Source organism: Ischnura elegans, chromosome 7 (genome assembly GCF_921293095.1).
Source record: "Ischnura elegans chromosome 7, ioIscEleg1.1, whole genome shotgun sequence".
Classification (NCBI taxonomy): Eukaryota; Metazoa; Arthropoda; class Insecta; order Odonata; family Coenagrionidae; genus Ischnura; species Ischnura elegans.
In genome coordinates this window covers 54,028,108-54,048,438 of record NC_060252.1, presented here as the reverse complement: position 1 = coordinate 54,048,438, position 20,331 = coordinate 54,028,108, and positions in this window count along the sequence as shown.

Below are 20,331 nucleotides of genomic sequence, written 5' to 3'. Positions count from 1 at the left end.
CTAGGAAAATTCAGAAACATGTATTAAGGATGCATAATTCATTAACATGGATGCATAAGCTAATGGGCTATACTACTAACTTTAGAACCATCAGGATGGCAAAAGTTTCTCATTCAGCAGGTCCAACATTACTGATGAAATTTCGCTACAAAAACGAAAATCAAGTAACATGCTTATCTTATCGTTGATGGATAAATAGATTATCCTTTCCAAGATGGATAAAGAGAGATAAAATGTCATGGTCTATCAATTCATACTTAAGTATTCATTTAGAAAACGATTGACTCGTTCATCTATCGTTGCATGAATCTGAACACATACATATATGGATAATTTTGAAAAAGTTGCCATAGGCATTGATATAACATTTTAAACTGCATAACTAAAGTATAATTTTTATTTATTTTGCACTTAAATAAGCCACCGAAATTAAGTAAAATTTTGGCAAAGATTGGCTTGTTCATTTACAGTTGCGGGTTTCTGAATACCTGCACACATCGATAAGTTTGAAAAAGACGACATTCACATGATTATATCATTTTTAAATAAAAACTGCAGCATTATTTTGCACTTCAAAACGCCACCGAAATCAAGTCATTTACAGCAGTAAATCTTGTATGATGTTGGGCGCGATATGGTGGAAGTCCTTAATATTATTAAAATAATACATTGCAATATTTCCACTGAACTTTATTGTTACACAACGCGTTTTGCCGTTACAATGAAAATGTTGTTTGTAACGACGAAACGCGTTGTGTAATAATAAAACTCAGTGGAAATATTTTAATGTCTCATTTTAATAACATTTACAGCAGAATTATATCATTTATCATTGTATGACGCATCATATACGTTTCTTTGTATTTCGATACGCACACAGAGTACCCTATTGCGTGGGTGAGAAGCGTACAGGAAGCAAAGCTTTGAGGAGACTTGCATGGATAGGAAAGGCGCGCGAGCAATGATTCCATCACGCCAGCTAGTCCACCCACGCACGCAAGTCCTTTGGTAGACGGTCAAAGGAGACCCAGAGACCGACCAACCGAATGATCTGGTTACGAAAAAATAAATAAAGGTGTTGCGCGCTCGTGAGGTAAGGAGGAGGAGGAGGGGATGAGTTCGTTGTTGGTAGGCGACGAGGGAGCTAAAACGCAGCGGGAAGGTTCTCCACGAGGACTAAGTGGGTGGATAGAAGCCCTTACGAAGACTGCTCATTCTCCTTCCTGTCTCTTCTCCTCCCTCTTTCGGGCTAACGTCCTCAGCTGATCTTGTTTAATTGCACCGCAACTAGGTATTACCAGTAGCATAAAAAAGACAATCATCTACCAGCGAATTCGATGCATATTTCCAATTATTACACAACTTTTCATCATTATATGATTTTAAACTACACTGAAGCATTTAAATTTAAACTATTTTTCACTTAATCACGTCACCGAAATTGAGTGACTTACAGCAAAATATTACATGTACATGGAATATGCGAAGATTTTCTTCAATAAATTGCAATTTACCCCTTTTTGCGTAACTATATATTCAATGAATGATGTAATGCATGACTAAATAGTTCCACCACACCGATCTAAGGAACTTTAGCACATACATTTGACAAATTTAGAATTGTGATACAATGTAAAAATTATTTTCTGAAACGATCCAAGGTCAATATTTTTAGCATCTGGTCGTTGACGCTGGGTTTTAAAACCCGGTCGTTTCCAATAAATATATCTTTTTGGGGAACCAAAAGATTAATGTGCCATAAATTATGAAGCGGTACCATGTAGTCCCGCCAAAGCCATCAATTTATCCAGCATAACCCACTGGCTGTATAGAAAAAAGAATTTCTGTACAGGCCAACTTTGAAAAGAAAATCTCATTGGTCGACAATCGTTTGATTTGGGTAAAGACCTGCCAGAAAACTTTTAATGAAGGAATTATAAGATGATAATTAGGCGATCCTGACAATTAGACTCAGTTTTGCCTTCGCAATATAATTTCAAGGAGAGAGGGACAATTGACCTGTACAATGTAACGCTTCGAAGATGGATAAAAAAATGTACGTAGACGACATTTTTGTGTAGGAACAGTGTAATGATTGATTACAGTGTATCATTGATTATTACGAAATATTTAAATCGATATGAAACTTCATAACGAAATATTGCAAAGGGAGATACCAACGCGCGACTTATAGAATTCTAAAAATATAAAAATATTAGACGGAATTCCATTCAGATCTACATGAATATAATTTAACTGAATTACAATGAGATTTTTCACACTATGGGGATAAACTAACTCAATAACTATTACCTTAAAAATGAGATACTCAAGAGAAAATGAAATCTAATCCATGTACAGAAGAAGGAGGCAGTTAGATGACCTTTCAGGAAGGAAGCTTGTAGGTGATGTAGAAAATAATATTGTATATCGCCTAATAATATAACGGCCTCGTTTATTATTGAAGATAATAATTTTCCGGCCTCGGTGGCGGCAGGGTAAAGTCCTTGCCTGCCAATCAAGAGGTCGCGGGTTCGAGTTCAGCCTGGGTAGGTTTGCCCTATCCAGGGCACGGTTGTTCGTGCAAGTGTAATTGTTAAATTTGTTAAACACATCGATTTAAAATCGCCAATACGAGCTGTATTCGGTGGCTTGAGAATAAATAAATTAAATAATATCTCATCATTTAATGTGCTTAGTTTATTCAAACTCTATTTTTCCTCTCTTTCATGTAAATTTCCTCAGCCTAAATTTAATAGATTTTTCCATTGAGTAGATCCTTAACATATCAGGCAACAACTTGTACAGCATATCACCAATCGAGTAGCAAAGCAGGAAACAGAAATCCTACACGCAGATATTATTCAGGGTCATTACCCATGAGAGCGAGATATCATCTGAATATTGCATGTCGTTGTCAATGCATCATGTTACAGCCCTACTTCCTAGCGCGCGTGGAGGTGAAGAACAATGAGCTTGAAGGAGAGTACGAAAGGCCATGAAAGGAGCGGGTGGTTGAATGCTAAAGCAAGAAGACATAGGCGCTGTCCCCACTTCATGCCCTCCCCTTCCACTCCCTCAACTATAATCGCCAGCCAACCCACACCCCTTCATAACCATTTCCTCCTCCCACCCTTCGGCCTTCCATCCGTGGGTCGCGGCGTGGATCCCCGCCGCTTTCCTTTAATAAGTCTCGTTCTCGCAGAAGCGTAGTGTGAAGTTTTTCACGTGCGACTGCCCTTCCCGCCACCGTGATATGGAAGGCAACCGTGGCAGTCGGGAGAACTCGAGAAAAAGCCAAGCAAGCGAACAATTAACCCTTTCTAACCCAGAGCTGCTTATGAGAGGAATCTAATTTCAAGGTTTTTCATTTTGAAAACTCGAAAAAATTTACACTCAATCATAATTATCGTGGCGGCTAAATATTTTTTCATAACAATTTACGCCACAAAATAATGCGTAGTTTAGATATTTCCTAAATAGAGAAGAAAATTTATACTTTTTTGATGTTACTTGGAAGCAACATTGGGTTATAATGGGTTAAGAGGGGTTGCCGAGGGATAAGGCATAGAGCCGGCAAGGGCGGGTCTAATAACGAATTTCTATAATAACGGTCTAATAACATTTTGCGAAAAATCTACAGAGAAAAAAAATCATTCGCCTCGACCGGGATTCGAACCTGGATACCCCGATTTCTGGTCAAGTGCTTTAGCTAAATATGAAGAGCTACCGAGGCGCCATTCTTCCCTGGGGAAATTTCAATTTTTTTGAAGAAAATTTGCTTAAGCACTCAATCAGTAATCAGGGGATCCGGGATCGAATCCCGGTCAGGGCGAATGATTTTTTTCTCTGTGGATTTTTCGCACAATTTGTGGCTAGTCCAATCAATTAATCAAGTAAAGTTATTCAAATCCATCAGATATTTTGCCCCAAAAGCCTCTTATAATAAACATGGTTCCTGTATTTAGCTCAAAAAATATTTAATTTACAAACTACTATGAATATAAAAAGGAAAAAATGTTATTTTTAATACATGTCAAAAATCGGTATTCGAATGTGATAATAATTTAAATTGTATTTAAAAATATCCATGAAATTGTTTAACAACATGAATATATAAAGTAAATCTGTGAAATCATCTTTTAAAATAAACTGATGTGCTTACTGCTGTAAAAATCTGCACGATGAATATCACAGTAATATTTCATTTTTTTCTTATAAATATTTGCATGGTATTCGGTAGCCCCTGCACAGGTTTCTTAGGAGAAACCCAAAGTTTCCCTATTTATGTGTTGCCCTAATAATTGTATATGTTTGGGAACATTAAAAATTATATTATTATTATTAAATGTAAAGTGAGTTAAGTTTTATGGTGTTACTCCTACTCAGGAGTAATCCTGGGGAAAGCACATTCAGGAAATTTGCGGGAAGACAAATCGTAAATTAGGATTTATTAAAACAATTCTCGGAAAATACTATGAAAAAGTAAAGAAATGGTTTTATTATTACCATTTAATATTATTATTGTTATTATTATTATTCTAATTGTGTTAACGTTATTTCTATTCTTCTGTAACCTGCTAAAAGCAACGATACAAGTATCTAGTTCCGTTATCATTCGTATATCTCAAACACCCCGATGTAAAAAGATGCTAGTTAAAGTGAAAACTCTTTGACCTTTTGATTCTTATGACAATCTCGTTCATATCCGAAGGCCTTCCAACCTTAGTACAGTAGTCAACAGAAACTGAGAAAAATAGAACAAATAACTCCATACAAAAGTGTGAACAATTGACGTAAGTCAAATAATTTTTATGGGTGCGCAAGAGATAATTAGATGTTAGACGGAAGAATTAACCTGTACTTCATATGGCATAATGAAGTCTCGATTGAAGTAGTGAAGCGTATTGTAGTGGTGCACACAACTAAAATGGTGCACCACATAACTTGTGTATCATTAGCACATACCACGATATCCCTCGCAAAGAGAACTACAGCCTGGCTTTAAATGCATGAGAATACAGATAGGCAGACTGAGCGCAAAATCTTTGATCAGTGGACCATGGCTCAATCAATAGTAGGAGATCATTCTACAGAGAATGACGAAGATAAATATAGGTGTCGTTGTAAAATGACCACTATTTCTCAAGCATGCACATGACAAGACTTCAAGTGATGTGACATGTTCAGGGAATAGATGGCAATGGATTCAGCAAACGGTTTGAGGAAAGATGTATTATCCCCATAGAGCGAAGTTCTGAGAAATTCAGATGCAAATGTGATGGAATACTCAAGAACAGGGACACACTCATTGAAATCAAGTCAGATTGAGGAGAACAGCCAAGAAAATATGGACTGGGATAATATAAATAATGAGAATTTTAAAGGGAAATAATCTAATGCATGACAAGGTGAATAGTAAAATGAGACACGAGCATTTTGAATCGAAAACGCACCAAGATTAAAGTTATTTTTACACGATTTTTTTAAACCTTCTCCGCCTGTTAATCAGCTTCGTCGTTAGACTCTTGAAATAGATTTTTCACCCACTTCACATTGTCGGATCGGCTTGAAAATTTTGTACACTTGCTTCTGATTACAATACAATATTCAATTACGACATATTTGAAATTTCGTTCGATTTAGCTCAAATCAAATGACAAAATATCCAAATGTTCTCAGTGGATGGCGTTCATTATAATTTTTTGGCAGGAATTTCTTTAAAGGCTATGGTTTAATAAATTACATTATTTACCACAGAAAAGAAAATAAAATAAAAATAAAATAAAAAATCTTGAGAAAGAGATCATAGTGAGAATGGATAAACCGTGACTCTAAACGGCAGGGAAATACTGACAGCCGGAGAGGGAAGAATTTTATGCAGGAGGAGTAAGGGGAGAGGCGATTGACTAACAGCGGGTAAAGGCGTTATGCCAAAATGAATTTTGCCAAAAATAGATAAAAAGAGCGCGCAGTGATCAGTAGTACAACACACATGCTAACTTCAAAATGAATCGATTCGATTACCTTCGATGACCCTTAATTCTTGTCCAAAAAAAAGTTGCCATACCTATCACGCAAACACCAGAAACGGTGGAAATAATACGACTTGGGCACCGGAGTACACTTCAGGGAAAATACTAGAATGCCATCATCCGCACCAAAGCAGAAAACCACGTTTCATTAAAGGCATGACAAGTGATATGATTCACAATTCACGCCCTATTTTCCTTGCAGGTGTTACCGTTCCGCTTCTTAACGAGGAAATAACATGGCAGGCGTGTCCCTCTGACGCAATTTGGGTTAAGGAAGATTGAAAGTCCAAACAATTGTCAAATGGAAATTACAACTCGTCACTCACTTGCTACGAAGGAAAAGGCCAAGGGACATAAAATATACACTACTTCTATCGTAGGAAGACTGACTCTTAAGCTTTCAAGCAATTATTTAATTACCTTGTTCTTACTAAGTAGCTTCATCAGATTGTATCAGTTGAATAATGAATTGACTCCTAGTTATTTCTTTTTCCTAGTCATTCCTTTGGCTTGGTGATAAGAAAACTCGGGAAACTTGCCCTATTGTGATCGCAAGTAATTTCAGATAACACCATGCAAGGCTGGCTCCACGCCTAGTGATTTTCTCCAACGCCGAGTTTAAATCACAGCTGAGGATTGGAAGGCCGAAGGTATGGTTGAGAGAAAACCTAATTATAGCGGAAAAGATAGGGCCTCACACAACATGCCTCACAACTTTTTCAAGTTCATCGCGTACAAAAATTATGTTGTGCATCAAACGTCGACACCATAGCTTTCAATATTATGAGGTAATAAAAAGCTCCTTGGATTTAAGAAAATATATTCCATCGCCACACGCGGTTGAGCAAAGTATAATCATCGTTATTATTTTCCAAATTAAAAATGAGATATCAAAGTAGTGTAGGTACTGTAATCAATTTCAGGTGCATAAGTGAGTAAATATACCCGAAATTAAGTACCAAGTATGGCCGATATTGTGTGTCTAAATTTCCTATATGAGAATACCTATCTCGTGCAAATTAGAATAGGTACTAAGTATCTTTGAATTCCAGGTAATACTTGAAAAGGCTAGGCCATTAAATATAATTTTGTCAAAGTGATTCACATGTATGCCAGATTATTAGTTGTACCTATAAAAAAAGTAAAATAGCTACTAACTTTAATTAGGTATTGAACATGCACTTACGCAGAAATTACTGGAGAAATGTGTAATAATGCAAAGTCAAAGCTATAATATTGAAACATCAAAATTCCACTGTAAATAAAATTGAATCTTTCACAATTACCAGCTTCTACACATATGTATTACCTACAATACAGAAAACTATCGAATCATACTTTTTTTGGGGGACAATTTGGTCGTATTTCACTTGCTTCCAGAAGACGATGAGACAGTTCATTCCTTCAATTCTTATCGAACTTTGCTGAAAGAAGTGCAAAAATATTGAGCTTCTAAATATAAATTCACCGACCCTAGACATTGATTCTAGACGAATGAATGCAATAGTGTAACGTGCGTATTGTACATGTATTTTTTTTAATTCCTTCACGCAGTGGATCCCAAATTAGTGCGTGCTTCAGCCTTGGAAAAATGTTCACCACCATTCGGAAGGAATTTTCTTAATTATATCTTTTCAGCGAATCGTAATCAGTAGTGCGTGCTAATTCTTCATCCGACTGAGTTCTTAGGACTGCGATCACAATCTCAAGGAGAGCAGAAGTCATCTCCGTATATGCATAGCTCGCCTATTATCCGTGAGACTCCTTGCTCATGCGGTCAGAAGCAATAAAGAGAGGAAGCAATAAATTATTCGTCATATAGGAAGAAAAGATGAAGAGAATAGGTTCAGGATAGAGTACAATAACAATATATAAAGTATGAAGACTTTCCCTCGTAGGGCTTGAAATATTTTTTCTTGAATTCAGAATTTCCCACCACAATCGTCCAGTTGTAAGATGAAAGTACTAAAATCAATTGCAAACCTTCGATGAACAGAACCTATTTTAGGAAAATACCAGGCAGTGCGAATACTACGGTGTAATTCTGAATCATTTTAATATTTGATTATTTCACTTATTTTCGGAGTTTTTTTACAGTGCCAGTAGGAGGGAAATTTGAACAAAATCCCCATCTCCAGCAATATTTTTATTACTACATTATAAAGAGAAATAAAATATGAACGAACGAGCGAAATGTATACGGGAAATGCATTATACCACATGAATCTCGCAGCTTATGCTAGATAATAAATCCACCTGAAGAACTTGAATATATACATTCTCTTGTAAATTGGCCGATCCGTCGAAGTAAGTTTTATTGCAAATAACGCAGTAGTATTTTGGTGAGAGATAAAAAAACGTAAAATATAAAAAAGATCTGCCGCAATTTTGATGCCAGACAATGCTATTGCGTGTTAAAATTTAGTTTTATTCAATAAAACCAGAAGACTGGTTCTTTGCCATCGGTGACAGCGGGTTAAAGTCCTCGCCTGCAAAACCGAAGGTCGCGGGTTCGAATCTCCCCTGGGTTAGTTGTCCCTATCCAGGGCACGGTTATCCGTGATAGTCGTTGTTAAACGTTATTTCTCGTGATGTAAATGGCCTTCAATGAGCTAATTTCGAGGCGATGAAGATAAATCAACAAATAAAAAAATGCATGGCTTAGGATAACTCGTAATAGGACCTGTATGGAAGCGGTGAGCGAGGTGGCATATCAGGGATGCAGCCATTATCCACTGTAGGCAAAAGAATATGTTGTTTCGAATCAACGTGACGGAATATTTTTTTTTTCAAATACTTTTGAAACGGAATGTAACTCACATAATTGGGAAGGTCTCCACCTCATTTGGCAAGTAGGAAGCTAAAAGTTGTTTTCCTTCCCCAATGTGTTTACCAAGAGCGGTCAAATGAGCCACGGCTTCGGAGACAGACTGGGAGGGGATTTGGGCGCTACAATTATTATCACCACGCTGAAATCACTCAGACACGACCCACGCTGGGGGTGAGAAAAAGGCAGGTGAATGGTCCGCTTAAGAAGGCCCCGTCATCGGGGAGACAGCCGCTCTAATTGAGGGATCAAACATTTCTGACCCGAGGGAGAAGAAGGGGACAACACATTGCACAGGAGGGTGGGCGGTGTTCTCCCAGCGTCTTCCCTTTCGCAGTGAAACGGAAATGTTAAGCTTAGAGTGGCATCGGCTGAAGTCACAGTGATGCAGGGGCGCAGCCAGGAATTAAGGCTGGGGGGGTGGTTTCGGTGCAACTAATACCGGTGTGTGTGGGGTATGGAATACCCACCAGGATAAGCGGCAGGTGCGAGATTAATAAATTGCGGAATTTTAAGATAAATGGTTCAAAATGGTGATTTTTGCGGCTTTCTGAGGGATATCTTATTAATACTTACACTATTATATTAGTAATATCAATCCAATTAAGTAAAATGTATTTAACTTAAAAATTTCTCTTAGCTCTGGGGATACCTCCAAACCCCCCCCCCTCGCTTTGCCACTGATGTGATGTACTCGCGCACAAACATTGCAAAAGAGGATCCTTAATTCGGCCTCTAAATGTGTTGTCAACCATCGCGTGTTGAACTCCATGGTCATAGGGATATATATGTCCCAAAAGTTTTAAATTCTCTCAAAATTAAATGAGAAGGTGTATGATTGTAAGAATTGGTTTTATCGAATAATAGGCTATTGGCTTATAGTTTTCAATTATTTTTGTACTATCCTTTAGTTATTGTGGTTTTTCACATTGCTAAGAACTTCCACTTGAAATGCTGTTTACGAAGTGGAAATTTGATATTTTATAACAAATCAATGAGGTCAATTATAACAGTACTTCACGTTTATTCTTTATATGTAACTAGCTTGTGGAGTTAGTGCGAAAAACATTTTTTGCTTTAATTTTCACAAAATTATTGTTTTTATGTCATGGGACACATATGTACCTATGGCCCATAAGGGAGCGAGAATTGGTATTATTTCACGTCCCAGACTGTATCTCAGAAAACATTGGAGATATCGCGCTCATATATATATATGTTTTTGGGATCTAATTATAAATATAAGCCTAAAAACGTATTGGGGGATCGGGTTGGTGTGGTGGCTAGAGTGTTAGCTTCCCACCCAGCGGGCTCGGGTTCAAATCCCGGCAGTGGCGGAGAATTTTCAGACACTGCCCGATCCCTGCTTGAATGTTGTGTGGAGGACATTTCAAGCGCCACCCTCCGTCCGTCAGATGGGACGTTAAGCTGTGGTCCCCTTGGCGCCTTTCGTCAAGAGCAGGCTAACGCCGACGCCGGGTTTCTCTCCACCCTTCCTTCCACACCCTTCCGTCATCGCGCAAATGACCTCAGCTGTCGGTCGCCTCCTCCAAATACCATACCATACCTAAAAACGTATTTTTTATGCAATCTAATGGCTGCAATCCTTGTGGGCTACATAGGGTTAAAAATGGGTTTACGAAAGTCGCCACCCGCGTTGCTGACGTACAAATTGATCCTATTTCATAGGGAAAAAGGTATCATCAGTTATTTTAACCGAAATTTATGCGCATGATGATGTTATCTATCAAATGCATTTCTTTTCAATGCTATTCCTCGCAATTACAAACATACGTAAAAATGTTGGAATGAAGTGGATCGCATTGCACTCATTACCGCGCCAAAATAAAAAGTGAAAAATGGATTTTGAGGGCTTTATAAATGTAGACATGTATTGTTTGTTGCTGATTTGGTGCTATGTACATTGGGAGATGTATTGTGTAAAAATGGATTTTGAATATTTTTGTGTGTGATGAAACCTATCAACCAAGCTGGTACTTCGTATATTATATTTTTGCCATTGTATACTTCCTGATTTTATGTTACCACCCGACTTTATGGTCGACTTGTAACAATTTTGGCTATATTAATAAAAATAAAAATCTTGCTACTTTTACCGAGGTGCTCTAATTGCCTAAAATCTGTCACGTCCATAAAGGAAGCCAAAGAATAAAATCGGAACATTCACTGGCCGCGTGCAAAGCTGCTCGACCGCGACGAATAAAGCGTCATAATTCTCACTCCGGCATTTGCTGAACCACTGGCGTCACGGATCTGAGTCCGTCCGGCATCAAAAATCATCTGATTTAATTAATTCATTAATTCATCTTTTCCCAACCTCTCCCTTGCACTAATTGTCACGATTTGCAACGCAAGGGGTATAAGAATATTTCCATCCGTTTTCTTGCTCACCTGATTCCATTACCGAGAGATAGTTCCAATTAATAATTACGGAGCTTCATTAAGTATCCTTTTATCCGGTATGAAAAATGATGGCGTTTTCAGCTCGAAGCAGCAGCATGATATATCTAACCGAGTGTCGTGAAGCTTGAATGTAAATAATTATTCTAGTATTTTTCATTATTAAACTACCATGTTCTAGAAGAAGCTACAGGGAGAACACGAAAATAATTCATAGCCTAAACATTCATTTTACAGCAAGTAATTTTGATGCACTTGATAGGTCAAGATAATAATAATATCGTCTTTTTTACAAGCGAGTTTAGTACTAGATAGTACTCTCTTACAATTAACTTGTTTAACAATCTCATACATGGCCTGAATGGTGGCAAATCCACCCAGGTGGGATGCGAACCCGTAACCTCTCGGTTGGCATTCAAAGGCGTTACCTCGGCGCCACCAAGACCGGCAACTACAATTGGTACTACGCTTAGTAATTATTTCATAAAAAGATACCCAGAGAAAAGATCGATTTCATCGAGCTATCTAGAGTAGTAAAGGGAAAAGCGGGCAAAAGTATTTCCTGCATGAACCATAAGTAATCGCATAAAATAACAACTAAAAATATACTGCGATCCAGATAGATGGCGCTTACAAAAATGGAGGAACACAATCAGCACTCGTGAGGATAAGTAAGGCCATCCTACATTTTATAAAACCCTTTAAGAACTACACACACGATAACTTCATTTTGAGTCTGATACATTTTAAAATTGTGTTACGAGCATTTATTACATACTACCTACTCATATTTTTTTGTTTTCTTCCTCTTAAAAGAGATTTATGTTGTTATTTTGTATCACAGTTTATCACAGGGAACAAACTCGCAAATTATTTAAAAAACCATAATCCAACGATCAAATGTAATTTCTAAAAGTTCTTCCATAACTTCATAAAAAAATAAAATCTATTAGTCCGAGCATATTGGCTCACCGACAAAATTGAAAAGGTAACTTGCTGCACCAAACTCGTTCGATTTATGTAAAAATGGTCGATAAATGGTCATATTTCTTTTAATACTACTTCTTCTTGACTCAACATTCGCTGCTCAAATTCAGGTTCCCACATCGCATAATAGATGCATGAATTTGAAATCACGTAGTTTCTATGGGACGGAAAAGTTGGGCGTTAGTTGGTCCGACCGGTTGAGAGGAAGTGTGGGAAGGCAGTGGCCTGCAGCAGCGAAGTGTAGAGCGCGTTGGACGATAAGTTTCCGGAGGTAAACCTCAAGGTCCAGTGATTGAAATTTGGTGAATGTCAAGGCGGGGCAGCCCCACGGCGTTGGAAAACGGCAGCAAATGATAAGTGGACGTTTCCTCGAGCGATGGGTATCAATTCAATATTAGTTTTAAAAATCTCTGCATAATTTTGTTGGAATAACAATGAATATCATGGCAACCAAGCAATCAAAGGCAGATTAAAAACAATATTTACATCAATTATGTAATGGGCAATTAGATTAAGAAATTTACTCATATGCTCCAGCAGAATATTTTATGGCTAATTTGTCGGATATTGACGTTAATTGACATAGTTGCATTAAATAGGCTTTATTTAATACAGAAATAAGGTCTTGAAATGAAAAATGGTTGCACTTTTTCACTATTATTTAATACATACGACGCGTTTCGTCTCACATAGCCATTATCTGGTACAAGACCTTCTTGAGAGCTAGTATTGCGGCTCACTCCTTCGTAAAAGAATCTAGTTATTGAGGAATTAAAAATAGTTCTTACGCAAACGATTTACTGAACAGTTGGATTACGAAATTTAACCTATCGCTCCTACAGAATACACTATTGCTAATTTATCGGACACTTGACGTTAAAATGCCATGTGCCAGATGATGTCTCTGTGATTCAAAACGCGCCATCCGCATTAAATAATTGTGGATAAGCGCAACTACCTCATATTTCATAATGTGGAACTTTCACTTTATCAAATATAAAACCGCTGAACTGAACTGCCATTAAACGTTTTTCCAGGAGATATTTGGAATCATAGAAGGATTCACGATCCCACTAAGGAATTCAAATTTGAGGTGCATTGAGCAATGAAACTGAGGCCAAAACAGCTACATGTAGAACAATGGGTTCCTGTGGTAACATAAAAATAAAATGTGCCTAAACACTGTCAGCTCATGCCAGACCAAACACCTGCGAGTTGTCTTGTAGGCTATTGAAATGATTCGATGAGATTGAAATTATAATGGTAAATGCGATCATAAATGCACTCTAATAGTTGGAAGGCATATCACCGACTTATTTTCTCGCTGACTCCATATCTCAACCAATTGTAAGTGCTAAAAAATCAGCCGATAATAGCCAGTGTTGGCTGATATGATCAGCACAGTGGCGTAGACAGGGCGGAAGCTCAGTTGATTTCGGCCAAGGTAAAAACTATATTTTGGATCTGAGTGCGTATGATTTAACAACCGCAACCACACTGACCACACCACTGTGCTGAATCCCTCGCACTTAGAGCCAAAATATATTTTTACCTAGGCCGTTATCAAATGAGGTTTTTTTTCAGGATAAATCAAATTCTATCTAAATATCATCATTACATTTTTTTTCTTTCACAAAGACAAAAAACATCTGCCGCGTGTTACTTACATTTCTAAATTACTTGCGTTACTCATTAAGTATAGCTATGTCAAGTTACGGATAGGTAAAAAATAAAACTGGAAAAAGCAATAAAAAGTAAAAAATACATTTGAATGCTATTTTTGCATCCTGAATCCCTATGTCATCCCAAATATCTGTTGGAATAGCCCTAAATGCTTTGTCAGTTAGTGACTATTTAATGCATTACTAAATTCAACTATCTAACAATTTGGCCAAAGTGAATTTTGCTGGAGCACTCTGGTAAATTCCCTTTCATCATTAAAAATAGTTTTTGTTTCTCTTGGAAGTAGCTACTGCGTATTTTTTATCGTCATCACAAGAAAGGCTTCCTATAAAATAAAGTGGTCAATTTAGAATTAATTATTTTAAAGATACCATTTCTTGACTGCGACATTGACTCAGCAGACTCTAACAATTTTTACAAATGCAAAGAATCTCTTTAACACTGAACGATCCCAAGCACATATAAATAAGGGAGTTGCCATAACATACACCTTGGGTCCATCAGAAGATTATTTTTATGCACCGTGTTAAGTGACATGATCATTTTATCATCACTGGTCAACAATTCATAGATTTTCTTGAAGTAGTTCTCCACTCTATCCACCTATCAGCTAATCTTTTCACACCTACGCATTTCTTCTCTTTCACATCCTTCTTTACTTGTTCCATATATTTTGTTTGAGATCTTCCTTTTCCATTCTTGGCATCCACTTGTCCCTCGACGATCGTCTTCAACAGGCCATCATGTCTCATGATGTGGCCTATAAGGCTATTTCGTCTTCTTATTAAGGTTTACGCGAGGCTTCTCTCAGGCTCGCAGCTAGGAATTAAGGCTAGGGGGGGTTTAGGAGTAACTAATACTGGGGGATATGGAATACGGGAGATGCTGGTGCCTTCCCCCGGAAAATTTTCAAGATAAGTGGTTCAAAATGGTGAGTTTTACGGCTTCCTGAGGGATATTTTTTTATTAATCCTTACACTATTCTATAATTAATATTTATTCAATTATCTAAAATGGATGAAATTCCAAAATTTCTCTGAGTTATGGCGGAGGAGGGGGGTTTATCCCCCAAAACTCCCCTTGCTGCGCCACTGGCTTTTCCCTTCTCCTGATCCTCATAAGACTTCCTCATTACTAACTCGGTCGATTCATTTGGTCCTCTTCATTCTTCTGTAGCAGCACATCTTAAAGGCATTTTATCTTGATTTCTCCCGTCATTGTCCATGCCTCACTTCCGTAGAGAAGCATACTTCAAATGTAAGTTCCCCGTGATCGTTTACTCGGCATTAATATCATTTCAAATTAAGTTTGATCTGAGATTTCCGCGGCGTTTCTTCGTATGAGTCTTGGCTTCCGGGCGTTCCTCCGCGTTAAGTTGTCCATAGGCGTCCATAGGTCAGAAGAAGTGACCTAAAGACGCCAGCAGGGTGGCTTGAGAAACTGTCGTCACCTATGGACAACTCAACGCGGAGGAACGCCTGTCTCGGCTTCCGGGCGTTCCTCCGCGTTAAGTTGTCCATAGGCGTCCATAGGTCAGAAGAAGTGACCTAAAGACGCCAGCAGGGTGGCTTGAGAAACTGTCGTCACCTATGGACAACTCAACGCGGAGGAACGCCTGTCTCGGCTTCCGGGCGTTCCTCCGCGTTAAGTTGTCCATAGGTGTACATAGGTCAGAAGAAGTGACCTAAAGACACCAGCAGGGTGGCTTGAGAAACTGTCGTCACCTATGGACAACTCAATGCGGAGGAGCGCCTTGAAGCCGAGACTCATATCATTTCAAATTATAAATTAAGATCAGTGCAAGGATCCCAAGAGATGACCGAAAGCCGAAAATTCCTGGCATTCACCTTGAGGGAATACTTCAAGCAGCACCGTTACCAGTCACTCATCCATGGGCGCGCGATAAGAGTTATGCCCCTTCCCATTATCATTAAATTGGGCAGCAGAGCGAGAGGAAATGGTAGGGCACGGACGACCCGAGAATGGCTGCTGTTCGGCGTGATAATGACTCGGAGAAAAAATATCCAGAGTTCGCTCGTGTGAAAATCTCAGGTAGAGAGTGAGAGAACTTCGTAATTGTCTCCTATCTGCGGCGCTTTTCCCGAGACGAGAGGAACATGTGCGAGATAAAAGGTTCGGAATGGAAGGAGAATATGCTTCCCTTACCGCAGAGGTAGATCCTTTATTAGCCGCTAGAAATTACAGGGTTTTATTTGCAATAAAAAGGTGACAAACGCAGTTTTACAATAAGAACTTTCCAGATATGAACCGAGTGATGTTAAAGTATAAGACCATTTAGAGCATATGGCTTTCAGAATGATACCAGAGTGAATAAGCACGTATCTAAATTCCTAGACATGATCGCCTTTGCTCAATATATCGAATCGCTTGATGTGATAGTAAAGAGTAATATTCGCTAAAAATGTGAAAAACGCAGTTTTACAATATGAGCTCTCTAGATATGGATGAAGATACGTAAAATGTAAGGTAATTTAGAGTATATAGCTTTCAGAATGATACTGGAATGAATAAGCACGAATCTAAATTCCGAATGTGATCGCAATCGCTCTGATAATCGAATCGCTTGATATGCTATTAAAGGGTATTTTTTGCAAAAAAAAGGTGACACACGCACTTTTACAATAGGAGCCTTTCAGCTGTGGATAAAGAAACGCGAAATATGAGACTATTTTGAGGACATGTCAAAATTATACTTGACTGAATAACCACGAATCTAAAGTCATAAAAGTGATCACACTTGCTCAGAAAATCAAATCGCTTGATGTGCTATTAAAACGAAAGTAGAAAATAAACCCATTCTTTTGATTAGGACAATTTCCAAGGTGGAAATACTAAACAAGAACAGTGGATACGAAACCCTATTGGCGGGCTAGCGGGGTTACTCTCCTGGGCCGAAGTCTGAAGCTTTAAGCTTATCACCTCTGCACCGCACGAGGAGAAGGACGAGGAAGGAAGAAAGAAGGAGGCGCCGCCGCGATAGGAGCCCAACTACGCCTCCTGGGACAGGTTAGGGTTGGAAGGGAAGAGGAATCCCGGACCGTCACAGAGGCGGACGGGTCCTACTATTAGCGAAACCATGATTTAATGTTTCTACAAAAAAGAAAGATTTTCCTATGAGGAAGGAAAATCCAACGATTTCTCGTAGATGCTAAACAAGTACAGGGTATAAGTCTAATCTAATTGAATAGATACTTGCGTATTTAAAGGATCTCTTGAAAATTCAGATTTTTTGCAAACATTCCACGCTACTCATTAGCTTTTTGCTAATTTTTCAATTTCCACGATTAAAGCTTTTACGCTCATTGTAACCATATGTTAACCCAAGAAAGACGCACACCCGCTCTTTCGCAAACTCTCTTTGCTTTTCATTCCACTTTCCCCGGACACTTTAAAATTGCAATCTCTACCAATAACTCTCAGAAACATCATCGAATTGAACTTTCATTTTAAGCTAATAATTTCCTCTCATCATTTTCAGTTTTGCCTAGCAGCTCTATCTAATCAAGCACACACACAAAATCTACTATAAGATTTGGGAATAATAATTAAAATATTTTTGTAAGCAAAACTATACAAAGGCTACAATGATTTAGCCCACTTGCAAAATAAATTTCTACTAGCATGCAGCAACTTTCTACCATCCTACGTGGTTCCATTTTTTTTCAATTTCCTACACTATAATACTCGACTCTTGGAGAAAGTAATGCTCACGGAAAGTTACTTATAGGATGCTATATTAGTATTATTATGTATAAATTAGTATGCTATGAAACCTCAATGCTCAAAAAACGAGACTTTTTTAATAAGAGGATGTATCGACATTTACGAAAAACAATAGACATTGGCCAAAGTATGGGAAGAATCATCTTGTAACAGAACTAGACGCCAAAAATAAGTGTTCAACCGAACATTTTTGAACCTCTTAAAACGAGAAATAGTCATGCTTTTTAATTTAACCTCTTCGGCTAGAGAATGACATGTCAAGGCTATGAATACCTGGCATAACTTTTACGTACTCCATTCTTGAAGAAAACCTTATAATAAACTGAAGGAGAACTAAAATTATATCCCGCAAATAGCAGGCAATTGCAGAATCAAATTTTGGCTCACACGAGAACCCTTTATTAATCGCTGACCGGCTAAAATCTTGGTTCCACCGCTTACTCGAGGGCATCTCTGAAGCCGTCTCAAATTAAAGTAACCCCGTTGTGCCCGAATCAACGGAGACCTGCATAAGGGTTCCAGCTATGAAAGCGGGAAAGATGCAGCTACCACCCTTTGATGAGGAAAACCTTTCATCTTTCATCCTCCCTATCCTTTTTCATCATAATTTCCATGTGAAAGATGATCTGCGGTGAAGAATGAATTAATAATGGACAATGTTCAGAGGACAACGGTGTTTTTTGAAAGAAATGGAATCTTCACTTTCTTGCTTTCTCTTTCGGTACACCTTCAACAGCCCATTCTTGTTCATAGTTTCTGAACGCTATTTTGAGTGAAATAGTGTATTAAATAGATTTATATGAACATCTACGGCATTTAATTTGTGCTTAAATATACATGATAGAATAAGATGGTAACAGGTGAACAAGATCCACCTTTAGATATAAAAACTTGTTGTGGATAGGCTTACTTGATTAGTGAACTCTCAATATAGCTGCATCTCATTGAAATATGCAACGAAACAAATTAACATAAATTTCCTAGTGAAAAAATTCCCTTGCACCAGGATTCGAACTAAGTATCTTTGGCTCATTAGGCCACTGCGTCGATCACTACGCTATCCAGATTCATATGTTGCCACTGAATTGAAGTATTACACGTAACAAATTAAAATAAATTACATAAATTTCCTAGTGAAAAAATTCCCTTGCGCCAGGAATGGAAGTAAGTATTTTTGGCTCATTGGGCCACTGCGTCGATCACTACGTAATCCAGATTCCTATGTTGCCATGTCAATTAAATCGAAGTATTACAGGTGACAAATTAAAATGAATTACACCGAGCGTCTACACTCTTAACTTTAAGCCTAGCATTCAAAACCATTTGCTATGATCGAAATTTTCACTATCTACAATAATCGAATGAATGAAAGAACATTTATTTTTTAAAATAATTATCCCAACCGCAAAGCAGTAGGTTCAATGAGAACATAATGCACCGGGAAGCTCAAAACATGGACTTAGATAGTTGTTTACAAAGAAGGATGGCTTGCAGATGTGGATCTAGGCTAGGGTTGTTCCTGGAAAGCATGACGATGACGAACAAGAGAAGCGGATAAGAAATGATGGAGCAGCGTTAGTCCAAAGAAAAACAAACCTAGGCTTACTAATCTCCGACGAATACCAACGGTGACGCCTCCACATAACGGTGCTCATTGCAGGCTACACTTAATTGAGACCAATGAGTAATCGTATTTCAAGATGAAATTGTGAACAGGATGACATGGCCTAGCACAGTGAGCTCATGATCAGAAAGGTTGTGAAAGAATTAGTCAGCCAGATATCCTTGATCTCCAGTTTCTTGCGAAGTTAGAGGCCTCCTGAGAAATTTTGGCACCGTATAATGGGAGCTAGGCCCAATAGCTAGGGTAGGAAACGCTATTGTAATTCATATCCGTCATCTCTTTCCCACGCTTATCCCTTAATCTACCATCTCATGCTTCACTCTCGGTGATGAATTAAATGCGTTCAAACTGTAAAAATAATTCCACAACACCGTTGTGGCTACAGCGGTTTGATTGCTGAAAGCAACCTCTCTCATACTCGATGGAAAAATATGAAAGCTGTAAGTGAAGTTGTTTCGGGAAAACCTCAGCTCTTTCTTCATGGAAGCTGTTAGATTCACTGAACAGGATTTCACTTCCCCAATCCTTCCATCTGTGGCTTTTATTCACCATGAAAGTAAAGGTTTTGTTTATTGTTAGTATACAAAACCTGGTAATGCCTCTTTCTCTTTAAAAAATAATTGCGTCGAGATAAAAATATGGTAATTAAGCAAACAAAATTTAGGGTGATTTTTCACTAAACCTATACGCCCGGTTATCAGTTACATATATCACTGCCCAAGTAAACCCAAGGGTCACCTTGTACCCCAAAAAAGAATTGAAATTGGCTAACTATACTGTGCGAGGACAAAGCGTTTCATGAATTCAGCAGCCTAAGGGGACAACTGTTTAGAAATTTCGAATCAGAAAACTAGACCTAGAAGTTTTGAGGACTTAAAAACAAATTAATTTGTGAGATGAAGCAAATGAAATTTTAAACCGCTTAATAGCTCCGATAAAACAAAAAAATAATGTAGAGACGTCGGTGAACGGAGGGTGCAAGAATTTTGTTTCAACGGACAATGGGGGGG